At 42.4% G+C, this 26432-nt stretch overlaps 1 protein-coding gene across 6 annotated transcripts in view; it reads left to right on the forward strand.

Annotated features, from left to right (window-relative positions):
- Positions 1–1368: 1368 nt before the first annotated feature.
- The window catches only part of SOX5 (SRY-box transcription factor 5), a 1174568-nt gene continuing 1149504 nt past the window's right edge, over positions 1369–26432 (forward strand). For 5 of the 6 annotated variants that reach the window (XM_010805416.4, XM_024991902.2, XM_010805413.4 and 2 more), the window contains exon 1: positions 1369–1915. The gene's annotated coding sequence lies outside the window, so the exon portion shown is untranslated. The remainder of the gene's footprint in view (positions 1916–26432) is intronic. The other variant, XM_015471236.3, reaches the window with a different exon arrangement.

Below are 26432 nucleotides of genomic sequence, written 5' to 3' on the forward strand. Positions count from 1 at the left end.
CTGCCGTTTAGAAACCAGCTAGAAAAAAAGTCTGCGAGAGATCGCGCACAGGCGAGCCCCAAGCCTCCCTCCCTTGCTCCTTCGGTGCCCTGCCCTTCCAGGCGCGTGAAGAATAAACAGGCTGGTCATTGATCTCCGGGTGGTGGTGTTGCTCTCTGGGAAATGCTGGGGGTGCCGAGGGACGCGGCTCAGTCCGTGGAGGCGCGTCTGAAAAAAAAAAAAAATTTGCCCAGGAGTGGAGAGAGAACATGCAAATTGGCATCCAGCTCAACAAGAGGAAAGGGGACGGCGAGAAAAAGAAACGTGTTGCTCGTATTGTGTCTTAGTCTTCTGCTCTACCATTCTCCTCCGGACCCGTGACCTCCGTCGAGACATCCCCCTGCCTTTCCTTTCTGGACACCAGATCCGGGGAGAGCGGTCAGGATTCCCCCGCTCCATCCTAGGTTTGAGATTTAATAGGATTTTTTTTTTTTTTTAACCCCCCTGGCAAACCGGCTGCTGTTTTAAGTCAATGAAAGTAAGATGGGTAGAGATAAGCGCCAGAGCAGCCCGGGAGCTGTCAGAACACACACAAATCAGCCCCCACAGCTCCTGCTCGGGGCATTACCTTCGGAGTTTCTTCCTATGGGTATGAGACTCCGGGGAGGCTTGTTCTCGCCTTCCTGCGCCGTCTCCACGGTCGCAGACTTAGCAGTCAAAGCCCAGCCGCCAAGCCTTGTTGAGACCCCTCTAAACATCAATCTCCGGTTCTTGGGCATTGGGATTTGGGGCTTTAGGCACACAAAACCAAACCACTTCAACCACCCCAGAGGCAGAGATGAGAGCGCCTCAAAACTTTTCTCCCCCTCACCCACCTCCCCACCGGTCAAGGAGTAGGTGGGTGCGGAGTGCCGTCGGCGGGGACCCGCGGGCGCAGAGCGGCTCTTCGGGGGAGCAGTGGTCGCTTTAAAAACCAAACCACTCGCCGCTCCAGCCTCGGCGCTGGGCGGACGGCGGCTCGCCTCCCAGAAGGTTCCGCGGACAGCCGCAGACCCCCACGCGCGCCCTCCGCGCCGGCTTTCCCGCGTGCAAACGGGAGTGGGGGGCGCCAAGGGGCCCAGGTGATGCTTCCAGGACAGCGGGTGAGGTTCCAGCGCAGGGAAGAAGTTGACAAAGGGGACTTGACTAAACACGAATGCATATTTATAGACGCGAGCTCCATCAAGATCTAGAGATAGTCTCCTTCTCCCTGCCTCCTTCCCCTCCTGCCATTTCATTTTATCGCTCCTTGAAGTGGAGGGCAGATTGTTTTCTTTAAAAAAAAAAATAAATAATAACATTCCTGCCCGGTGTGGGTCATCGCCGCGTTATTTACAATCTAGTTACTCGGCAGCAGACGGGGAAGCCAACTCCGGGCTCTTTCCCCTTCGGATGGACAGAGAGGGCGACCGGGCGGCCCGCGGCAGGAAGGAGGTCAGGGTGGGTTTGCGGGCGCCCTGGGGGCGACCTGGAGGGAGCCCGAGCCCCCGCCCCGCCCCCGCCCCCGCGGCACCACCGCCCCCCCCGGGGCGGGCGCCGGGCCGAGCTGACCGGCGGCGGGTGCGCTGCCCTCGCCTCCCCCATTGTTCCGACTGTCTTTTTGCCTTTTGTTATTTGCACTCGCATTGTGTTGTTTGTCTCTGAAGCCGCCTCATGACCAGCCAAGGGATTTCACCTCGTCCTTGAGAGCTACACGGGGAGCGCGAGCGAGCGAGCCAGAGACTGGGGGAGAGGGACGCGCGCGCGCACACACAGACACACACACACAGACACACATACAGAGTGAAAAAGGCGAGCCACCAAACCCATCTCCAGTCTCCTCCCGGGGGGCCCCCCAGCCCGCCACTGTGCCACTTTGCATCCCGCGCCCGAGGAGACGCAGAGGAAAGCCGGTAAGGTGCGTGAATCGCAGCGTTTTAACTTTGTTGTGGGTCCCGACGTGGTTGCGGGCAGCCCTCCAAGGCGCAGCGCTCTCCCCGTGCCCGCCGCGCCGCACTCGCTCGCGGCTCCAGCTGGAGAGCCGGCGAGGGAGGGAGGGGGCCGCCGGCGGAGTTTCCTCAAGTACGGAGGGAGGGGGACAGGGTGGGGGCGCGGGGAGGCGGGAGGAGGTTCGGGGCTGACAGCCGCCCCGTCCCCCCACCCCTCCTCCGGGGACGGCCGTCCGCCGGGGACCCCGGAGTGCGGGCTTGGACGCAATTCAGCAAACGGCTAACTTTATATATTTCGCTCGGGGAGCCTGCGTGCCGCTGCCGGTATTGTTTTGCAAGTGGTGGCGGTGGAGATGGTGATGAGCGAGGCGGGCCGGAGGAGCGCTGGGAAAACGCTAAGGCTGGTCCGTGTCTCTCGGCCGGCGCCCCGCGGCAGCCCCTCAAAGTTGGTCGGGGCGGGGTGGTTCCGATCCTTCCCCGGACGGACGCGCGACCCCGGCCCACCCCACTACCTGAGCGCTCCCCCGGTTGTCTTTTTGTTTCGCTTTCTGCCATCCCTCTCCGCATCAGTCTTTCTCCTCCCCAGCAACCCCCTCCCGGCCCCTCCCGCCCGGAATTTCGGAAAGGAGCCTCATCCTTGTGGACTCTAGGGATTTCAGACACCGGAAGCTTTAATGTTTAATTGCAACTAGTTTTGCACCCCCCCACCCCGCTCCGAGTATGAAGTGGAGACCGCTCACGTGTTGTGTCACTTGAAGCGCGGGTTGGGGAAACCTCGCTTGCACTTTGGGCTCCAGTCCTAAATCCAGGAAAAGAGGTTATACGAGTTGAGATCAAATTGCATTTGGAAATGTTTGCGTCTGTTAGCAGCAGTTGGTTGAGTATTGATCGGCTGGCATGGGATGCACACGAAGCACTGTTTACATATTTTAAAAGTAACTTCCCTTCCACGTTACAAAGCGAATCTATTCATATATAGGTGGACTCTGGTGAATATCTAAAGACGCTGGCCTCTGTGACCAAAGGCAGAGCGGTGGCGAATGTGAATTCACGTCGTTATCTTCCTTTCCCAACTGAAAGCGGGTCAAAATGAGAAATTCTGTGACTGTGCAAAACGATATTCTCAGTGCCAGCCAGCCCAGGCACTCTGGGTGGCAGTCAGCTGTACTTTTTGAGAAAAGTTTAGGGATTGGTTCTAACCCAGTTGAGATCCTCACTATATCCAGATATCCAAAGTAGTTTCTCAAGAAAAGCAGAAGCCGGTTTCCCCATGAGACTGCCTTCAGGCCCAGCACAGTTCTTTCCTTCAGGGCAAGACCGAGGAAGAGCTGGGGGATTTTGGGTAATAAGTGTGGGAATCTGCAGAGAGACTAGACAAGAGTGATTTGTTTCCTTGCTGTTCATAAATAATGGCCCTTAGTATCTTTCACACACACACACAAAACAAAACAAAACCACACAAACAAAACAGGCCAATCAAGAAGGTGTGTGGGAGATTTGTAGGCAATGGACATTTCAATCAGAAAAACCAGAGCAGACTTTTTGATCAGGATTACCAGGAGTAAGGCTCGATTGCCAGAAGTGATTAGGTTAAGGGCCAGATGGTTTTAAAGTATACGGAAATGTTTTTTAACTTGGACTTTTATAGCATTTACAAGGAGGACGGTCTCTTAGAGTCTTTACAGAACTGCTGAATTTTGATCTGTCTAATTTTGAAAGAATTCAGCTGTACGGTGAACTGCCATTAACTCTGATAGGAAAGGAATCTGGTTTCCAACGCTGATACATGGGAGAGAGTTTCTGGGGGTGCTTCTTCCTGATTTAAATATAGCTCTGAGGCTGAAGCTTAGATAAATCCAGCCACAATGATTTAAAATCATAAGTACTTACACTGAAAGTTCTCTTAGGCATTGTGTAAAGTTCTCCTGCAGATTATGTCATTAACTGTTTATTCCTCAGAAGTATACAAGATAAAAATCATAAGCATCACTTAAAACTGATGCAATACAGCATCAGTTAAATCCTTAAACTGGTAGGGATGGCTTTTGTTTGCCTAAAAGGTAGATCTTTCATCACATGAGTTGTTTAAAAACATTTAATTGTGGGGATGGGAAGGGATGTGCATAATTATTTAGTTATTTGTGTTAATTATATAGCAGCATACTCCCTTGAAATTCTTTTTTTCCCTTTCTTTCCAGTGGTCTTTCTAACAACCTTGTACATGCAGAAATAAGAGAGTTTTTGTTTGCTTGTGGGTTAAAAAAAATCTTTTTGTAGCCATTTTGAGCGGGCAGTATTGAATCAATCTGATATAGACTTGAAAGAGTACTCTTAATACAGGAAAAAAGAGCTTGAACTCTTCATACAGAAACCTTATACAGTTTTGTTGTTGAGATTGAACAGTTCTGGTTGAATGGCAGACAGGATTCAAAACTCAAACTTATTTGGTAAATAACCAGGCATTTGAGATCCAGTGGTTATTTCAAGTTAACTTAGTTCTATACATGTAAATGCACATCCTGTTTAGACTGACACATGGTTTTGTAAAAAAGAAAAATGAATATATGCTTATAAAGATGTTATCTGTGGAGTATATGGAGTAAACAGTAAATAAGAAGAGTGAAGTTTATACTGAGATATAGCTGCTGCTGCTTTTTTTTTTTTTGATCCTTTTTGGGCATAAGGCAGAAGCTGTAGGGAGAGTTTAAAATTTCGTTTTCCAGTTAAAAAACTTGAATGCTTGGAGAATTTTTTTCTTTTTAAAGCAAATGAAAAATATGATATAATGACTAAAAGAACAAACTGTCTTCTTGTAAAAGCTGTATCCCTTTATTGAGTGATAGGCAATCATTGTTCTGAAGGTATGTCTAGATTATATAGGCTCCCCTGATGGCTCAGACGGTAACGAATCCACCCTCAATGCCGGAGACCTGTGTTCAATCCCTGGGTGGGGAAGATCCCCTGGAGCAGGGCATGGCAACCCACTCCAGTATTCTTGCCTGGAGAATTCCATAGACAGAGGAACGTGGCGGGCTACAGTCCATGGGGTCGCAAAGAGTCGGATATGACTAAGCAAATAAGTGCAGCTAGATTATATAAAAAATATAATAATCAGGGCAGTATAAAACTTGTTTTTATTACTCTAAAATATACTGGATTTCAAATAACTTAGAGTTCTAACATTGAACACTATTTAGATTTCCAGCAGGTAGAATTGTTTGTTATGATTGATGGCCATAACCTGGATGATTCACCCAGTGTCTGATCACCTCTGGTAGCAGAGAATGCTGTAATTAAGAGTTTTGAGAGTAGCCTGGAAAACTTATTTGTCTAGGCCAGAAGTTGATGCGTTCCCTCACATGCTTATCACACTTCTTTAGCCTGAGAAATGGAGGTTTATTTGAAAGGCGAAGAAAGTGCTTGGCTGTTTCAAATAAGCTATATCCTGAGCTTAGATTTGTAGATAGTTAATAAAATAAAAGTCTAATTTTGTTCCAAACGTTGTTTTAAAACACCCATTTGTAAATTGTCTCCATTTGGTTTTCATATGTTAATGATTTGGGATCTGAAACTTCTTTCAGAAAGGCATTTTGGTTTATCTTAAAAAACACCACACAAAACTGTCTAAACAACTCTGTAAATAAACTGTTCCAAATGCCTCAATTTGATGAATGAATTAAAGAATTATAGTTCTTAATCCAATTATGATAAGTCTTGTTATTTCCATTTCCTATTTGAGGGTGCTTAGGGAGTGGGGATGGTAAATGATTCTCAAATGTGAGTGGGGTCTTTGTTGTTTATTTTCTGTATGTGATATAATCACTCATACCTAGGATTTAGAAGGATTTCAGAGGAAGACGCGTACTTGAACCACCTTCAGTTAAACTAACAGTGCATTTGCATGTACAGTTGCTTTTCATGGAAGAGTAAAATGAAGTTTCTAAGACTGTGAAGCCAGGATTTAACCTTTTGCTTAAAAATAGTGATTTTTATATTAAAACGGGGCGAATGGAACACTTAAGGCCCAGTAGTAGGGCAGATACTCAGCTACCTTAGGCACTTTCAGCTGGGCCATACTGCGACGTGTCTATGGTATTTTTAAATAAACTTTGCTCTATTCAGTGTCCTTGTTTTAAAAAAGGGGAATATGCTTTTTGGGTGGTTTTCTCCCAACCCTTATGCCTCTAGCTGCCTTCATGAGTGCCCTGGAATGCCGTCCTGATCAGGGGCCTGGATTTAGGATAGGCCCTTGATGATAGCCCAGTTTGCTGTAATGGAGTCTTTTGAATTTTGCCCCATTTGCCCAGTTTAACGTCTGGCTCATCAACTAATGGATTCAAAGTGATAATAGCTTATTATGGTTTAATTATCTAACTAAATGTTGTTATTATTAATATTGCAGTATATTGGTACCATCTAATGCCTTAGAGAAAAACACGGAGTATCAAGTGAAGCTACCAGGGAGAAATACTTAGAAACATAGGCATTCTTTTTGTTGTTGTAGCACTCAAATCATACCTTACAGGGAAGTAATTACTCTGCTTTTGAGTAAGAGTGACATTCAGTGGGGGAAGCATATTCATAAAATCAGGGGGAAAATGAATGCATTTAAAGAATCAATGCAATAGCCAGCCTTTAAAAATTGAGTCTTAAAATTTCCGAGAAAAAACTCCATCTCCAGGAAGTGGCACCGGTGGTGATGGTGTTGGTATTGCATGCTGCAGGTAGAGATCCTTTCATTCATTAAAAAAAAATTGATTAATTAATTTTTGGCTCTTCTGGGTCTTTGTTGCTGCGCAGGCTGTTCTCCAGTTGCGGTGAGCCGGGGCTGTTCTCCAGTTGCAGTGCGCAGGCTTCTCATTGCAAGGCTTCTCTTGTTGCATAGCATGGACTCTACGGCGCACACAGACTTTGGTAGCTGTGGCCCGTGGGCTCAGTAGTTGTGGCTCCTGAGCTCTAGAGCACAGGCTCAGTAGTTGTGGTCCACAGGCTTAGTTGTGCATGTGGGATCTTTCCAGGTCAGGGATCGAACCTGTGTTCCCTGCATTAGCAGGAGGATTCCTTACCACTGAGCCACTGGGAAAGCCCCCATTTATCAGCTCTTCATTGCTGAAAGTTTATTAGAAGTTTAAAAAATGAGCCACCTGATTATATCTTTGATGCTGTATTCAGTTACCTCATGATTATATGCTACCCCTTGTCCAAAGGGGATAAGTAGAACAGCAAAGGGATACACTATTGGTGTTCCCTGGAAGCTCAGTGCCTTGTCCCTGCAGCACCAGTTCAAGTTTGGGAGCTAGGGAATTCAGGAGGGAACCAGGATGCAAAAGAAGCCAACCCACTAGCCTGCAGAGCTTTTCAATTTAGGTCTATTTATAATTCTTCCAGGACTTCACTTGGAGTTCTGAACATTCAGTGCTCTGCCCCTTTTCTTAACCTCTAAAGCTGGAGATTATAATCCTTTTCTTGTAGGAATATTGCCTGGATTACACTCAATATTGTATATCAGATTCCTAGCATAGGGTGTCTCATGAACTAGGTGTTCCGTAATTGTTAGCTGCACTCCTCTCTTCCTTCAATCAAAGCTAGATTTTGATCATTAATAATGTTCAAAGCTTCATTTTGTACTTGCTTTGAACTTATTTGAATCCAAGAAGAAAAATATATCACTTTCTTGAGGCTGAGATCAACACTTCAAAATGGTGATTCAGTTAACATCTATGTATGATCTCTGACAATGTGGTTTTATTAAGATGCTGTATCTGGTGCAAGTGTGAATTCTATCTTTTATTCATATAAGTGTTCCTTCGTGAAAGAAACAAAAGCTTTAGGACCTAACTATAGATCTCTCTTCTTGTTACAATTTTTGATTTCTTGTTGCAGATATAAACTAGGGAAGATTTATTGTGATTTTATCCATGGAGAGTCATCTGCCTCTGGGTTATATTAAGTTTAGCATGTATGGATTGAGAGAAGTTCCACTTGGAAAAAGAAATAAATCTGCCTTTGCATTGTTTTGTCCTATAGAGTCGACAGTTCCTTCAAAGAGAATCTCATAGGTTTGTTTGTCTAAATTGGGTGCAAGGAGAAAGACATAATGTATCATTGCCTACTGGAATAGATGGTATACAGAACCTGCGAAAATTAGTTTTCTTTTCCCAATGATTCAGAGAATTTCTCCGTAAGTCTACTGACCAAAGATAAGCAAAAGACTTTTTAAAAAAGCAAATAACTTGGTTACTGCATTAGAGTCCATCAAGAAGTAGACACCAAGATGTGATTCGACATGTAAGAAGTGTTTTGCAGGGAAGGCATAGGAGAGCCTGTGATCCAGGTTTGACACTTACGTAAGGAGAGAGGGAAGGAAAGAGGACTGAGTAGGAAGAAGCAGGATGGTAGCTAGATGGTTTGGCTAGAGAGATGAGAGTCAGCCACCGGAGGAGCCCTCTGTCTCAGTGGAATGGCTGCATTCACAGCCCTCACTGTGCTCAGTCCTTGGCCAGGAGCAGCCCCTGGAAACAGGGCCTTGGAGCACAAATGACCCTGAAGTCATAGAGGGCCAGCTGGTGGGGGCACTGAGTTTGTTATATCCTGACCACAGGAGACCTGAATGGGGTAGTGGTTTGGAAGTATAGCCCTGAGTACTGGCTCTAGTTGGGTGGTGATGGTGGTGGTTTAGTTGCTAAGTTGTGTCCGACTCTTTTACAACCCTATGGACTGTAGCCCGCCAGGCTCCTCTGCCCATGGGATTTCCTAGGCAAGAACTGAAGTGGGCTGCTGTTTCTTTCTAACCCAGGGATTGAACCCCCATCTCCTGCATTGGCAGGCAGATTCTTTACCAGTGAGCCAACAGGGAAGCCCCTGGTTGGGTGCACTCGCCACTAAGAAACAGACCTGGTGATTTCTTTGAGTTCTGACACCTTACTTTCCTCCACTGTAAAATGAGAAAAATGACTGTATCACAAAAATGTATGTAGCACACCTCACAGAGTGCTAGTCAAGATTGAGATTCTATGAGATTCTATATAAATCCACAGTACCATGTGTGGCATAGAGGACATGTTCAACATATATTTCTCTCTTTTTAATGTATTCATAAAATGCAGTTGAGAGGTATAGGTGAATTGTATCAGGGGATTGTAAATATATTTTAACAACAGGTAGTTCATGTAATTAGAAGGTATGGTTTCTGCCAGCAAGCATCCTTCATGTTCGCCTTTTCAGAGTCACCCAGTTTAGCTCTCAGGCTTCAGCCCTTATTTTTATGAGGCTGTCAACTGTGCAACAGATAGACCAGCTGCCGACCTTGACCATCTTCAGGTAATTTGCTCTAAAGCGCGAGGTAGACAGCACTCTCTCTTCATTTCCTTACCCCTCTAGGCTTCCTATTCAGCCGAGAAGCAACTTGCACTGTAAGTCTGCATTTTATCTTGAGCCTCAAACACCTTGCGAGTCTTTGCTCCCCTATGCTTCTGCTCCTAAACCAACTTTCCTTGCACCACAAAGCACTGAACTCAAGTGGCCCTCAGTGCGAGCTACTGCTGTGATGAGTCACAGAGCCACCCGCACTTTGTTTCGTTAGATTTGATCACTGCCATGAGCAGTCCTTCGATTGTCAGCTAAGAGACCCTTCAGGGAGTTGTCTCTTAATAGAAAGTCTCTTTTCTTCCCTCCTGTTGTAACTTTAAATTAAAAGAAACTGTAGAGGAGCTGGTGGCCTTGCAGCAGTTCATTCTTCTACCCACTGGGAGAACAACATCTGAGAAAAGACGTTATTGGACTGAGAATTGAGTTGTTGCTATTTTTTGGGGGCCAGAGTCGGGGGTGGGGTGGTTGCGAGGGAGGATATGGCTCCCAGTAAGGTCATGGGGGGTGGGGGGCGATTCTTCGGTGCCTGCTGGGGAGGCTTTGGGGGAATGGAAGACATTGATTTAGCATCTTGGGATAATGAGATCACTGGTGTCTTGCCCCTGAGTTTTAGGTGGTTCTGTGTATTGTACTGTGGGAAACTGGCACTGGGACAACTTCAGAATCCAGGGAGGATGGGAGGCAGGAAGAGGGAGCTAATTTTTGACACATTCCTCTGATGAGTGCCCCCTCTAGGGAATCTGTGCCCAGGATAAGGACTGCTTACTGTGAGGCTTTTGGCATAGTTTTCCCCAAATAGTGAGTGCTGGTTGCTTCCATGTCACTTGTTAAAAAGATTGACAAACTGAATGTTTGGAGAGCCCCTCTGCTGAATCCGACACTGTATTCTCTGCAGTTTCGGGTCCATTCCCATTCTGGGTTAGAACCTGCCCTCATTTTGGATGTCTGCTGGGATTCCTGGGTGCCCTTCATGGCTACTGAAAGCTGAAGTTGTTTGATGGGTGGTAGCAGGGGCTGACTGCGATGTGCATGGACGTTCTTGTGATGCCCGCTGTCAGTACGCCGTGTTGGCAGCCTGTCACATGTATCTGGCACAGGCGGTCTCATTACTTTCCTTTTGGACTGGGAGCTGCACTGGAACAAGTGCATACCATTTCTTAGAATTCTGTCTTGACTTTTCCTCCTTCACTTTCTCAGCCGCATCTCCACTGTACCCTGATGGCTAGCAGAATCATGCCTTTGCACATTAAATCAGGAAGTGAAGTGATAGTTTTAATGCACACTAACTAATCAAACAAATCTCCAAGTTTGTTTCTGTTTTCTGTTTTGTTTTTTTCGGCCGCTCAGCCTGTGGGGTCTTAGCTCCTGGATCAGGGATGGAACCCAAGCCCCACTGCGTTGGAAGGCAAAGTCTTAACCACTGGACCACCAGGGAAGTCTCCTTTAAGTTTGTAAAGAAAGTTAATATGTGCTAAGTTGCTTCAGTCTATCCAACTTTTGGACTGCAGCCGACCAGGCTCTAATATCCATGGGATTCTCCAGGCAAGAATACTGAAGTGGGTTGCCATGCCCTTCTCCAGGGGATCTTCCTGACCCAGAGATCAGACCCGGGTCTCCTGCATTGCAGGCAGATTCTTTACCATCAGGAGCCATTAGGAAAAGTTGATAGGCTCACGGTTTGTTTCTAGGGACCTCCTCAGCCCCATAAACATGCCTCCCTTCTTCTGTCACTGCTAATTGGGCTTTTCTCAACCTTTCTCTTCCCACAAGGTCTTTCTCCTTCTGCACCATCGCCACATGCATAAAGTTAATCTCACCAGAGGAAGTGAGAAGTGGAGAGTTTGCTATATATACAGTTGCCTGATTTGAAACGGGGTAGCAATAGGTGACAAACATTTGGAAGCTGAGCTCCTTGAGGGCACAGCATTGTATTTCCAGCACAATCACAGTACTTGGAACAAGGCAGCCACAGAATCAATGATGGCTGAGCCAACTTGTCTTGCAAACTAAGCTGCATTCTGATTCAAGGCACCCACCGTGATGGGGAGGTGAGAAAACTAATAGAGGTTAGGCATCGACCATGTTCCAGGCACCTGCTAGGTGCTTTACATGGATAATCCCATTTAATCCTCACAGCCCACACATTAAGTGGCTATTATCTCTTTTCCACAAACAAACTGCAAGGGGTCAGGTGCCTGCTCGTTCTCCTCAACTAGTAAACAGGAGAATCACTGCCTGGATTTCAGTCATTTTGACTCAACCTCTCGTGTACTCTTTTCATCATGCCCTGGCCAAGATGCTGGTGTGGGTTCCTATCCATGAAATGCGAGCACTAACCATGCCTTCCTGTCTACCACAGGGGACAGTTAGGAGCAGGTGAGAAGTGTAAAGTAATTTCTAAACATCACTTATCATTATCAAGTACCCACTGATCCATTTACTAAGCCAAAGAATATTTATTGAACATACAGATAGATATTGCTTAAGCTATACTTAACAGGAAATATTTTTACTTGAAGCAGAGATCCTGAATACATAAAAACTGACATCAAAGGAATTTATAGAGCAGTGTGTCTCAAAGGTGATCACCCAGTCATCTTGCTGAAAACCACCTGGGATATTTTTGAAAATATGCTTTTCTGTCCCCTTCTCAGACATAAGAAACCTGAACCCCTGTGGTTGGGAAGCCCTCTAACCCTGAATTTTTAACAAGCATGACTGGTGATTCTTTTGCGCATAAAAGTTTGAGAACCAGTGATAAAAACTTTTTATTGATTCACGTTGGTAGTAAGTTATATATATGGCTTATAGAGGTAAAGTAAAGATGCTCAAGGAGTAGTGGAAGTGCCAGAATAAAGCACAGGTGATTGTTGGATTGCTAGAAAGACTTTTTGGTGATTTGGATTCAGGTTTTTGGTCATTTATTTAGGTTTTAAAGAACCTAAGTAAGTTTGGGTATATGGAATGCTAGCATGCTGAAGGTCAAGAGTGGTGGGACCCGCCACAGAGTGGGTTGGGTCGGGGGAAGGATGGCAGTTATGTGCATTCCAGACTTAGAAAGATCTTTCTTTTCCAGGACAGATGGAGAGGTAAACTGAAGACCTGGGGTTGATTTATTTATTCACTTCCATATCCCAAATATTTAGAACAGTGTCTGGAACATGGCAGGTGCTTAAAGACCTTTGCTTAACAAATGAATAAAAACAGGTGGAGGGAGAGAGCAATGTGGCGAATAGATGAGAATAGCTTGATTATGATTATTGTGGTTAAAGAAATAGAGAAGGAAGATGCTGGGAAGGAATCCTAGTGAGACCAGATAAGGACAAGTTATAATTAGACTAATATGGTCCTTACAGGAGAGTGCCTTCAGACAAACAAATAAACAGTGCAAAAGCAAACCTGGGGTTTGTATGGGATCAAATCATCCAGCTGCTGTTTGTGTGTATTATCTTGGGAGCAGCAATTACTACATGAGGATAAGGACTGAGTCTGTTTTGTTCTCCAAATGATCAGAGTCCTTAATAAATATTTATTGAATAAGTGACCGGGTTTCCACATGGGCTGAAAAAGAAAGCTTTTAAATGATGCAAAAATATCTTGGAAAAAGAGAAGAAGAATCTTGATGAATGCTAACCAATAATGGATGATGATGAAAATAGCAAATCTTCATAAAAACTGCAAGTTCTTAGGCAGTCTGTTTGGAATTTAGGAGCATCTCCGTCTGATGGCTTGCCTGCCCCCAGACAGTGCTTTGCTGTTCACGTCACTTTCACTTTGCTGTGTCGAAAATCCACGGTGATGCCTAGCACAGTGCCTTGCCCAGGTTGACTATTGAATAAGTAATTGCTGAAGAGTTCAATCCGTGAATGAAGGGTATTGACTTGGGGTGGGGGAGGGGGGAAATCGAAAGCAGATGAGGAAGAGAGTTGCCTTCCTTCACTTAGAATTCCCAGAGTGGCCTGTGGTCCAGTGACCTTTAGCAGGCAGATTTCCCATATAACTCAAAGCCTGGGTATTGTAATCTTGGGAAGAAGGATGCTTGCTAAGGTAATGACTGCAAAGGTGGGTTCAGCATTGTTCAAAGAGGCAGCCATTCATTTGATCTGGAATGTCAGGCTGGAAAATGTATTGGGGGAAGAAACGGTAAAAAAGTAATTCTAAACCTAACAGGAGTTTCAGTAGAAAAATGGCTCTAATTCAAGCGGTGTAATGTTAACATCAATGTGCGTCTCGTGGCTCAAGCCCCGCATCCTGCTTTGGAAATAAAAGGAGATTGTGTAAAGAATTAGCAATACAAGGCATTTTTAAGTGCTTTATTGCAGAGGCCTGTGATACTCTGTGAAATCTATGCAGGCTTTTTCTTCCTGCTGTGCTTAATTTCAGAATCTGATGCTATTACCTATCCTTGGAGAAAAAAAAAATCACTCTCTGTTAACTCTTAAAAACCGAGTTTAGCATTGTGCTGGCTTTCAACATAATCTTTCTGACATTTCTTGGGAAGAGAGAAGTGGCGCATGAAGCTATGGAGGGGTTTTTGCCTCCAAGTTTAGTATCCAGGATTGCTTCCAGGGGGCGGCATTAGAGTAAGAGGGCAAGTTGGAAATAAATGTCGAAAGCATAAGTTTAGAAATGGCTCAAGCAGCTTGAAGAATAAGGTCTCTGAAAGAGTTGGCAGAGCTTGTGTTTGGCATAGATCCAGATCAGAAGCCAGAAAGGCAGATGCGTCCTAAAGAAGATCAGGCAGAAGCCAGGACAGGAGTTAACCCTTTACAACAGAGATGACTATCTTCCTGTGATATGAAGAGAAGCCCTCCACATAAGTTCCCTGGCGTGCCATCACTGTGCTACTTCACCTGTCTAGCTTGAAATAACAGTTGATGTTGATTGATAATATACTGTTGCCAAGCATTGTGCTAAGCAGTTTATTTTTATTGGCTCTTCCCAGGAATTCTCTGATGTAGATACACATGTTGATCCATTGTACAGATAAGGAAACTGAGCTGGCCCCAAGTAGTACAGCTGGCATCTGGTGGAGCTGAGACTTGAACACAGAGTGGTCTGGCTCAGAGGCTGGGGCTCTTGCCCACTGTAACATGGGAAGTGTATTTTAAGTCCAGTTGAGTCATGGCTCAAAATGATGCTTGTGTTTTCCTCTTCCTCTATACATGTCCTTTTATCCCTCTAGGACAGGCTCTTTTTGGCTTGTTTCTGAACTTTGGCAAAGTTCCCCAAAGTGGGATCTCTCCTTAAAATTGACACTGTTTACCGCTGTCAGGTCAGTCTTCCTGACATGCTGTTGAGATTGTGTTGCCCCTTTCCTGAACATTCATGGTGCCTGAATACCACACCCCAATGGGATCCAGACCTTTAAGTTTGCTTTCTAAGGGCCTTACCGTGTTCTCCAAGCCTTCTACTTTTTCAGGCTCATATTGGAAACTGTCCTTTTGAGACCAGTTTGCTTCTGGTCTGGATTCAAGCTGAGCATGGTTTCCCAAATGGCTCTCAAAGTGTCTGCGACACATGAGCCTTGTTAACTCCTCTCAGAATGCTCATGTCAGGGGCCTTCCAAGGGTATCTCATGAAAAGCCAGTGCTTGCATCTGAACTCTGTGACTCGAGGAATTTTCCCTGAGTTGATTTCCATCTGCTTCAGACCTCCTCATTGTCTGACTTTCCTTGGTTCCCAATCCATTTGACTCTGGGTTTAAACTTTCTCTTTTGATGTGTCTATTCCTTCATTCAGTTCAGTTCAGTTGCTCAATTGTGTCCAACTCTTTGCAGCATGAATTGCAGCACACTAGGCCTCCTTGTCCATCACCAGCTCCTGGAGTTCACTCAGTCTCACGTCCATCGAGTCAGTGATGCCATCCAGCTGTCTCATCCTCTGTCGTCCCCTTCTCCTCCTGCCCCCAATCCCTCCCAGCATCAGAGTCTTTTCCAATGAGTCAACTCTTCGCATGAGGTGGCCAAAGTACTGGAGTTTCAGCTTTAGCATCATGCCTTCCAAAGAAATCCCAGGACTGATCTCCTTTAGAATGAACTGGTTGGATCTCCTTGGAGTCCAAGGGACTCTCAAGAGTCTTCTCTAACACCACAGTTCAAAAGCCTCAATTCTTTGGTACTCAGCTTTCTTCACAGTCCAACTCTCACATCCATACATGACCACTGGAAAAACCATAGCCTTGACTAGACGGACCTTTGTTGGCAAAGTAATGTCTCTGCTTTTGAATATGCTATCTAGGTTGGTCATAACTTTTTTTTCCAAGGAGTAAGTGTCTTTTAATTTCATGGCTGCAATCACCATCTGCAGTGATTTTCAGTAATCAACAAATATTTGTTGAGCACCTCCTGTGAGCCAGACCCCACTTTAACTGCTAGAGTGTCTGTGATGTGTGGAACAGGCACATACCTTATATACAAATCCTTGTATATCACCTAACTTTATGACTGTAAACTTTAGAACTGTATTTTGCAGGAGTATATACAACATGGAGGAGAAGTGTCTGCTATTTTGGCAGGACAGCCAGAGGAGGCAGCCATGAGGAAGTCACATTTGAAGGATGGTTACTGAGGTCTCATCGAGGTCTCATCCCTGGTGGCTCAGATAGTAAAGAATCCCCCTGCACTGTGGGAGACCCACGGGAGACCCAGGTTCAATCTCTGGGTTTGGAAGATCCCCTGAGAAGGGAATGGCAACCCATTCCAGTATTCTTGCCTGCAGAGCTCCACGGACAGGGGAACCTGGTGTGCTACAGTCCATGGGGTTACAAACAGTCAGACGTGACTGAGTGACTAACACTTTAATGAGAAAAAGGGGACAAGAGAAAAAACCTTTGAGACATACGAGTAGTATATGCAAAGGTTCCAGAGAGAGATGGGTGGGTGTGTTCTTGGAATTAGAAGGCCAGCGTTGCTGGAGAAGAGTGACTGGGAAATGGACATTGATGGCGCTGCAAAGGTGAGTCTTCGAAGGTGACTCTTCAAATAAGAGTGATAAGAAACCCATTGAATAGTTTTAAGCAAGAGACTGATAAAATCTGTGGCCAGAGCATGTAGACCAAATTTAAGAGAAGAAGGAATGGATTTGGCAAGCTTGTAAGGAAGCCGTTGCAGTGATTTACACAGAGAAAGATAGTGGCTTTGATTTTGGACTTTAGCAGTAGTATCAGAGATGGAGATGATAGGAAAGGTTTTACAAGCAACCATGGAGGGGAGATTACCCAGTTTCAGTGCTTTGTATTTGCCCCCACTCCAATTCTACCAACCTAATGGAATATTCCATCTGATAATTAATCATTGTTTTCTTGTTCATAAGTTTGGGGAAAAGATGTGTAAGTCCATATGCCTCCCACGGATGCTGCTGACTGCATCTATACCTCTTTTAGCCCTTGAGTATTTAAGCATAGTAGAGAAGAAAATGTCTACCCACTCCAGTATTCTTGCCTGGAAAATTCCATGGATGGAGGAACCTAGCAGGCTATAGTCCATGGGGTTGCAAAGAGTCGGCCACGACTGAGCACATCAGCAGCATTCAAGCAGAGAGATTTGACACAAAATGTGTAGTGTCTTCTGTCTCTACATATATATTTGCTTTCATGTTTCTGGACTTTCCTTTGGTTTATATCATACTTTCCCATAGATTTTCTGAAACACTACCCATCCCTTAATTTCCAAGTTGAAGTTTGCTTTTTTCACAGCATCCTTACAGAATCTACTGACTGATCCTTTCTCCTTGTGATCTGATGATATTTACATCTATAGCCACTTTTAAAGCTTTGACTGTTCCATCTTATAAGCATATTGTGAACATGTCTTATCTTTTGAGAGATCCTGTGAGTTTGCCTAGGGATGTGGATTTGTAGTCCAGTATTATACTCCTATTGTGGATCCTCATTTACATCTTTAGTATGGCAGCCTACTTAACCTCTCAGTCTGTGATTCCTCATCTGCAGAATGGGGATAATTGTATGTACTTCATAAAGCAGTTGTCTAGAATCAATGAAAGAAAGAGTATAAAGTCTATAAAACAGTCCTTGGCCATAATGAGTTCTGCTACATGATGACATTTTATGGTCATAAATGTTATTCTTTGAAATCAGAAACCTGTGTCTTATTACTACTTTTATCTACTTGGAGCTCAGTAAAAATTTATTGAGTTCACATTTAAATTTAAATTTATGTATCACTTCTGCCAGGGGATACAAATATAAGTACATCTTGGTTCTTGTCTGCACAAACCTCTACTTGATAGGGAGGTTAGTAACATAAACTGGTAATTATGTATCAGTGTGATAGGTGTAGTGTTAGAGTATTTTGAGAGCAAGGAAGAGAGGTTGGGGAAGGTTTTCTAAGTGAATTGAAGGGTGAGTTGAGTATTTTATTAATCAATTAAATATATATTGAAATAATGTATATATGTTGTGTAAAACTCAAAGCTACATAACAAAATAGCACACCTGTCTTATTGATGATCATGCCACTCCTATTACTTCCAACTCTGTATCTGTATTTCTGAATAAAATGTTTATTCCTTATTTTCCAAAAAATGTGAGTTATTGATTGACTTCCTACTAGTTGGCCTTGTTATACTACTCTTCCCCCACCCTTGCTTCCTAACATCACACATATTCCTTTTCCCATTGTCTCAATGTCGTTTCATCTCCCTCCTTTTTTAGAGTTAAATCAGTTCAGTAAACACAGTTACAGGAATTTCCTGGTGGTCCAGTGGTTAGCACTCGGTGTTTTCACTGCTGGTTTGATCCCTGGTCGGGAAGCTAAGATCCTGCAAGCTGTAAGGCACCCCCCCCAAAAGAAATAACCCCCCCAAAACAAAAACCCAAACAAACAAAAAACCAAACACACAGTTACTTTAACTCTGTAAGTGTTGTTGACCACTGAGGATATTGTATGTTGATTACTTTTACTTTTTTTGGTTTTTCTGGAGTTAATAATGGTTTCTATTCAAACCCACAAGTTTTAGTAAAAGTGTTCAATGTTTACTGGAATTTCTGAGTCAGGCTTAAAAAGGGGGAGTAGCATAACCAGGGTAGACTTTGGGGGCAGTCAGCCGTGGTTGGAAAGATCATTTTATCACTGACATCATTTAGAATTATTCTTAGAATTAGATAATAAAAAGCCCATTGACTTTTAGTTAGTTATATTGTTCTTAAAATGCAGACATTGCATCCACTTATTGCCTATACTTGGGCACACTGCTCCTGCCAACCTGCCCTTGGTAAGGCTCTGAGTTAAGCTTAGAAAGGCAGAGGGAGGTACTCTGAGAAGGGAGGAAGGTATTCCAAGCAGACAGGACAGTGTGACTAAAAAGGCAAGAAGGTGAGAAAGAGCATGGTGTGTTTGTGAAATTACAGACAGTGTGGTGTTGGTAGAGCATAAAGTACGTGATAGGAACCAGCTGAGATGAGGCAGTGATGTTGGCAGTGGTCGGATCAAGGTGATCTTTTTGTTATAGACCCAAAGGCCACAAATTCTGTCTTGTAGGTCATGGGGAACCTTATGGTGTTGAATAATATGGTCTGTTTTGCTTGTGAATGAACTAATGGTATACTGGATAAAAAAATGGAAAACTCTCCTTAAGTCAGCAATTAAAATCCATATTTGGTGACATGTTAGTACTTTAGGGGTACCCCACCAGTGAAGTTTTTAGAGCACACAGTCCTTTAGAATGTGTGCATGCACGCATGCACATGTATTCACAATTCATGTACATGTGTTGTATTGGACCTAACGCTCAGCCTGCAGTAAACACTAAGGGCGAGGTTCAGTTTAAATGACAGTTGAAGTAATAGTAGTGGTCGTACATCAGGGTTCCCTGGAGACCAACTCTGACATGTAGAGTTGCACGCATTGGGTTTATTGGGATGGCTCTTGGAGACAACAGCCATGAAGGGCTGAGGAGCCTAAGGACTAAGGACTGTGATGCAGCTGAGGCTTCAGCTAGCCTATGCATAACTCTGGAACTGGATGGCTCCTCAGAGATGTCCTGAACTGAGGCAAGTGGGCCAGGCCTTTGTAACCATATGTTGGCTCTGGATGTGAGCCATCCCTGGGGAGCAGGGGGGAGGGGTAGTTCTTCAGAGGGGGCTTAGATGTGAGTATTCAGCAGCCAACGCTCTTGGAAGCTGGGAAATCAATGCCCCTAAGAAAATCCCATGGATGGAGGAGCCTGGTGGGCTGCAGTCCGTGGGGTGGCTGAGAATCAGACACGACTGAGTGACTTCACTTTCACTTTTCACTTTCATGCATTGGAGAAGGAAATGGCAACCCACTCCAGTATTCTTGCCTGGAGAATCTCAGGGACGGCAGAGCCTAGTGGGCTGCCGTTTCTGGGGTAGCACAGAGTCGGACACGACTGAAGCGACTTAGCAACAGTAGCAGCAGCAAGTAGCATACTACAGTATCCACTAAACGCAACCTTCTGAGACTCTACTTTTTTGAATTCCTATAGATTTTCCTTGAAATATGGCTGACAAAGGGGTAAGCAGTGGGTCTTAGAGATACAGTTCTGCCATTTTCCCATGTTCACTTGTATTTGCATTATTAGTATTACTTTGAAAACCTCTGGACTTTTGTAGGATTATATTTTAAAATCATTTGTTAGCTTTATGTGAATTAATTTAGCTAAATGTTTAGAGGGTGTAGTCCATCATGTCACAATGTGTGACAAAGAAGACAGTGGCATTAACATTCAGTTCTTCTAGTTGTGACACGAAGGGCCCTGTGGCAATCTATTAATAGTTAGATTAAAAAAAGAAATGTGGATCATCTGGAACTTCCAGCTTTGGAGAAAATGTCTTTATGAAATGAGACCAAGAGACCATTTTAATTGGAGGTAGGATAGCTGATTGGACATAGACATATGGTGGTGGAGATGGTGTCTCTCTGTAATAACAAAGGAGGAGGAATTCTTGCCGAGTATGCAGACAGGAGTGTAATCTAGGTTTTCCGGGTTCCCAGACGGGCATCTAAGTCAGTGTTCTCCTAACGTCCTTTGATCATTATATACACCATCAATAAAAAAGAAAATATTGCTTTACTAATAGTAAGCATACAAAAAGAGACATTAAAAGGCCTGAGATAAAGAGGGAATAAGGAATATCTATATAATAAAAATGTAAGCAAAAATTATGATATTTTCTTTTATCATGCTAGTGGATTTTTTTTTTTTTTTAGAACCCTTCTTGAAGACTTTTTCAGCTAGTTTTCTTGAGTGTAAGTTATATACTAAATAGGGGAGAAAGTACTGACGACAGACTTTGATGGTTTTATGAGTTTGGTCTGTGCAACTATTTAAATGTGATAGCATGAACTACAGGTATTAAAAAATAAGGTTTTAGAACGGGCTTCCCGATGGCTCAGTGGTAAAGATTCTGCCTGGAGTGCAGGAGATGCAGAGATGTGGGTTTGATCCTTGGGTTGGGAAGATCCCTTGGAGTAGGGCATGGCAACCCACTTGAGTATTCTTCCTTGGAGAATCCCATGGACAGTGGAGTCTGGTGGGCTACAGTCCATAGGGTTCCGAAGAGTTGGACACGGTTGAAGCAACTGAGCACACACGAACACGAGGTTTTAGAACACAGTTGTGGTACTTTACGATATTTTAAAAATCATGAAGGGAATGTGTGTGTGTGTGTGTGTGTGTGTGTGCACGCGTGCGTGCGTGCATGCTAGCCAGGGTCATGATGACTTAGCATTTCCTCATGTCTAGCAATTCCTCATAATTAACTAGAAGGTTGGGGCCACACTGACACCATTACCCCTCTGAATATCTGGCTCTAATTTATGAGCCATATTCTGCCTAATATGCCAGAATGCTTTTGAATGTTCTCTCATTGCTTATTTTTTCTTGGAGTCATAGATTTGTAAATCAGTTACATGCAACAATGAAAAGATGTCTTTATTTGTGTCTCTCAGCAGTAGAGAACCTAAGAAGACAAAACCTTTCATAAATGTAGTAAGTTTCTTCATGTCCTTTTGAAATTTTAAATGTTTAAAAGCACTTTTATAGCAAAACTCAGCCTTACTTTAAAGAATTATTCTAGATTTGTTTTGTGTCTGAACTTTGGATAGCTTGGCTTCCTTATTAACATCTTTTATTTTCTTAATCAAAGTTCATTTTAGTTGTGTTTTCATTTTATGTTTAACAGTTTCTGCTTACAAAACGTTGGTTGCTTTGAATTTCTTGGAAGAAAGGGGATAAATACATTTCAGGTAGCATTATTATTACTTTTCATTAGAGATTAAAAGGTAGCAAGATTTGCAACCAGTATATAGAAGTCTTAATAAGGATATAGTGATCATGGTTGGATTCCCAAGAAAAAGTAATCACATAATCTTAAATATAGTTCATAAGTTATAAGGTAGAACCTCATTATGCTAGAGAATGGTACTTTTTAAAATAATAAATAATTGATTCCTTTTTAAATATACATTCAAATGATCTTTCTAATTATTGAGTGAAGGACAAATACTGTCTCTCAAAAAATATTGTGCCCTGACATTTTCAGGCGATTCCATCCATATTTTTATTCTGTTTATAACTATTTGCATACTGATCTTAATAGTAATTTAAAATTTACAATGTTGTTATATTTTACTGTGATTAACTATTATTCATTAATTTAAAGTGTGTTTATTGTGAGTCTGTTCTTTGTCACATATAAGATATGCTGACTAATGGGGTTACCAGGGTGAATAATAGAGATTTGGTCCCTGCCCTTATGGAGTTTCCAGTTTAGTGAGAAAAATGGAGATTAATCAGCTAATCATACTTGAGAGACATTCTCTTGTCTAGTGTAATTGTGACTGGTAACTGGATTGTTAATTTAAAAAAATTGCTAAAGCATAGAATCATAGAGAAATGACATATTCCCTATATATTTTAGCATTTTAAACAGTGTTTAATCAGTTGGTTTATTGCTGTTCCATTGTTTATCAATATTTATTAATTTACCAATTAACTGATGTATAGTTGGGGCTTTTAAGGATGAGTCTCGAGTGCCACTGCTTGTCATCTTGGATAAGTCACACTTGAGATGTACGTTCTATGGTTTTTGATTTGCTGAAAATGATAAGAGAGCTAAAAGGCAAGCAATTTAAGTGCTGAAATTGATCTTTAAATTTTTAAAAAAATTTTTATTCTAATTTTATGAAGCTATTGAAACCTAATGTGAGTTTTTTTAAAATTTACCTTTATTCCTTCCAAAGCATTCAATCTAGTATTACAAATAACATCCTTTTTGCCCTCATATTCTCACTTATGTAATATTTAATGAATTTAGTCAATTACAGTAACAAATAGAAATGATATAAGGAGACTTGGATCAAGCAGACAAGTAAAGCAGTTAGAGTAGGTGTGTGTGGTGTGCTGGAGTAGCCTTTTCGTCATTAGGGTACCATGGCTAATTCTATGTTTCACAGAGGGGATGGAGCACATGAGTTACTCTGGTGATTAGGTGAATGTAGGTTGGCTGTGAAGGTTTTACTCTAGGAGTCCGGAGGAGGGCTATGAAGTGTATTATGGAGATGAGTGTGGGGAGCTTTAAGGATATATTATAGGGTTGTTCAGTCGCTAAGGAACGTCTGACTCTTTGTGACCCCATGGACTGAAGTGCACCAGGCTCCCTTGTCCTTCACGATTTCCAGAGTTTGCTCCAATTCAGATGCATTGAGTCGGTGATACTATCTAACCTACTCACTCTCTGCCTCCCTCTTCTATTGCCCCAGAGTGGCTGGGGCACAGAAAAGAAGGGCAAAAGTCATGAAGAAGGAGGCTGGAGGAGGGGGCAGGGGTCCTGTCACGTAGGGTCTTGTAGATGCTGCTAAGGTTCTGAGTTTTTATCATAAAAGTAAGGGCAAGTAGTTAAAGGATTCATATTTGCATTTTTAAAAAGATCATTCTGGCTGTGGTTTGGAAAATGGAATGAATAGGTCATCAGTTCTGTAGTGATTAGAGTAGTCTAAATAAGAAGCGTTGTCCTTGTCTCCAAACCTATTCTTCCATTTTTCAGGGCCTTATCCTGCTACAAGTCTAAACGGGTCCTTGAAATACTTGAGGAAAAGCAGAACCTAAATTCATCATACATATAAATCTTTCAGTATCCCCAAAGACCAGGAATAGTATTTTCTATAGTGTACTTTGCTTACCATTTTTCCTTTTGTATTTGTATTTATATTCACAGTTCCAGCACGTCATGTTTTCAAGACAATAGGAAAAAAGGGAAAGGCATTCTTTTAAGCCTGTACCACACTATTGATTTTCTTTGAAAGGACAACAAGTGTGTTTATTTTATCACTGTGAGTCTAAAAATTAACCATGAAACATCATTTTCTACTTCTAAACTAAGTGTAACAAAGAAATGCTTTATTGCAACTTCATCAATAATTCAAATGCAACTTAAAAGAAACTAGGGCAGCACAAGGAAAAAAAGCACACTTGTTCCATAATTGAGTCGATTAAATAGTATTGAGTCCCATTGTCATATTCATATTGATGAAACAACTTTCATAACTGCAGAGACTCTAATAAGAAATAAGACCTCAGAATTATGAGACAATGTCATAGACATTTCTGTATTATTTTTTTTCTACTGTAAAATACAAATAGCGAAAGCAAGCTTTTCCTTGTGTGCGATAATGAAGAAACAGCTTTTGAAAGGTGCTCTTATTGGGATTTTAGTAGTTTTCAAGGCTGTGCAGTAATAGCCCAAGCTATTTTGGAACTGTGCATACATTAGTGTTCTTGTGCAGCAAGATACACTAATGTGTTAAAAAGTATACGATCGCACCTTGTTTAAATTTGCAGTTTTTGTGCATAATCCCACAGTAAGCTCTTGTCAGGATTTGACTGCACAGAGGAGTAGAAAGTTTAGAGCAGGCTACAGATTGGGGTCGGGTGTAAATATCCAACTATGAAAATAAGAAATTTTAAAAATTACATTTTTTTGAAAGATCAAAAGAGTTCAGTTTATATGATATGTATAAATCAACCTATGGTGAGTTTCGCCCGTGGAAGCTTCAGAATATGCATAAATAACCTTCCGAATGAAGATGTATATCTGCTTTATTTTGTATTTGCAGAGTGTGAGTGAAAAGTACGGAGTGTGATTTTTAAAGACAATGATCACATTATAATTTATGCATTCATATTAATGTTGTTTTTCAAAATTGTCACCCAGAGAAGCAGAACCCTGATTCCATTGATGCCCTTGTTCAAAACATTTTGGAAAACTTCCTCTCCGAATTGTCTTTTGAATCATTTGCAAGCCTGACTAAAAACATCCATCTCATTACTTTCTATTCGCATTTTATACCAAGATTCATCATGCTTTTTTTTATTCACCAGAGTTGGCTATAAATGTCTCTCTGAAATGATGAAAATGGCTAAAATTGACTTTCAAATTATGAAATTTGTCACCATTGAGGATATTTAGAAATGTGTATGCATGTGTGTGGTACAGACTTAGAAAGCAGTTTCTAAAGGAGGGAGAAATACTTTGAATAATGGCTGAGCTTTAGAGTGAGTAAGTGGCCTTCTCAGGTGACCGTGTGAAGGGAAAGCACGTTTGGATGACATGGTATGTTTGTTTAAAAACCAGTCACATTACTTTTTAATGACCCTGTATATTAGTTTTCACAATGTATACAAAGAAAAATGCAAATATGCCTTTTGGAATGCAAGGCCAAAATATCTTACATAATTAGTAGCATATTTTATTAGTAAGACAATTAAAGAATTAAGCAACTACAATGTTAATTATGTGTTGGTAGATTCTCCAGATATTGGTCTTTCCATAAGAATGTCTCTGTATAGTTTTACTTTATCTAAATACTGTCCTTTACTGTCTGATCCTTAACGTATGTGTATTTCCATTAGCATCTTACGTAATTCATACTTATTTTCATGTCATTTGAATGTACTAGTGGGTAGCATGTGAAATTTTCATTTCAGTTGACCTCTTCCTAGTAAGTAATTGACGCAGTTTTCAGAACTATTAGTGCTATTTTCTTAACCATCAGTAAAAACCCAAATAGTCACATGTACTTGAAATGTAAAATAATTGGAATGACTTCTAAGTATTTTCTTAGTTTACAAGAGACCTGTGATCATTCAGGACAGCTCACACACAGTGTGTGTGTTAAATGACTTATGAATAAAATGAAAATGAATTAGTAATGTACAGATCCAGAATGACCATTTACCTCCAGTTTGAACATCTCTATTGTGTTCTTTTCTTCAGTGGGTAGGAAATGAAAGAAGCAATCAATGGAGAGACTCAGTTGAATAGTTTTTATTTTCCGAGTATTAGATTTGGTATTGATATTAGAAGGAAAGCAAAGAGCTCGAATATAATTTTGCCATGGTTGGTTTTTGTGACCATGAAAGGTAAGTGAAGATTAGATGCCCAAAGATCACAGAGAGTTTAGGACAGCTTTCTGAGGCTGGGCAGGACTCTTGTTGGTGAGTAAAGTTTTATTGGAACACAGCCATGCTCATCCATTTACACATTAGCCATGACTACTTTCAAACTGTAAGAGCAGAGTTGAATAGTTGTGGCAGATAGTATCCAAAAATATTTACTCTGTGGTCCTTTAAGAAAAAAATAGCTGGACCTGTAAGATCAAGGACCACTAGTTGTACCTGACCTCCCCATCTTCATGAAAACTCCAAAGCATTTAGAGAGCCTGTTTGGAAATTAGAGGCAGCAGCCACAGAATATTTGGAAGATGGCTACGATCCATTTGTCAGAAGATATAAAATGATGCAAGGTTTAGGAGAAACTCAAAGCAAGAGTGGACCCTATAGCAGGTCTGGGTTTGGAGTTAGTGCAAACAGTTCTGCCCCTTAGGTCATAAGGCTCAGCAGAAGCCCAAAGGTAGTTTTTGACTTCCGGCTTTGGGTGTCACTTGGTAGCTCTTTGAAAATGAATCGATTTAAGTGGAAGCAACCTAGATGTCCATCAGCAAATGAATGGATAAAGAAGTTATGGTATATATACACAATGGAATATTACTCAGCCATAAAAAGGAACACATTTGAGTCAGTTCTAATGAGGTAGATGAACCTAGAACCTATTATACAGAGTGAAGTGAGTCAGAA

This window comes from Bos taurus, chromosome 5, assembly GCF_002263795.3.
Source record: "Bos taurus isolate L1 Dominette 01449 registration number 42190680 breed Hereford chromosome 5, ARS-UCD2.0, whole genome shotgun sequence".
Lineage (NCBI taxonomy): Eukaryota > Metazoa > Chordata > Mammalia > Artiodactyla > Bovidae > Bos > Bos taurus.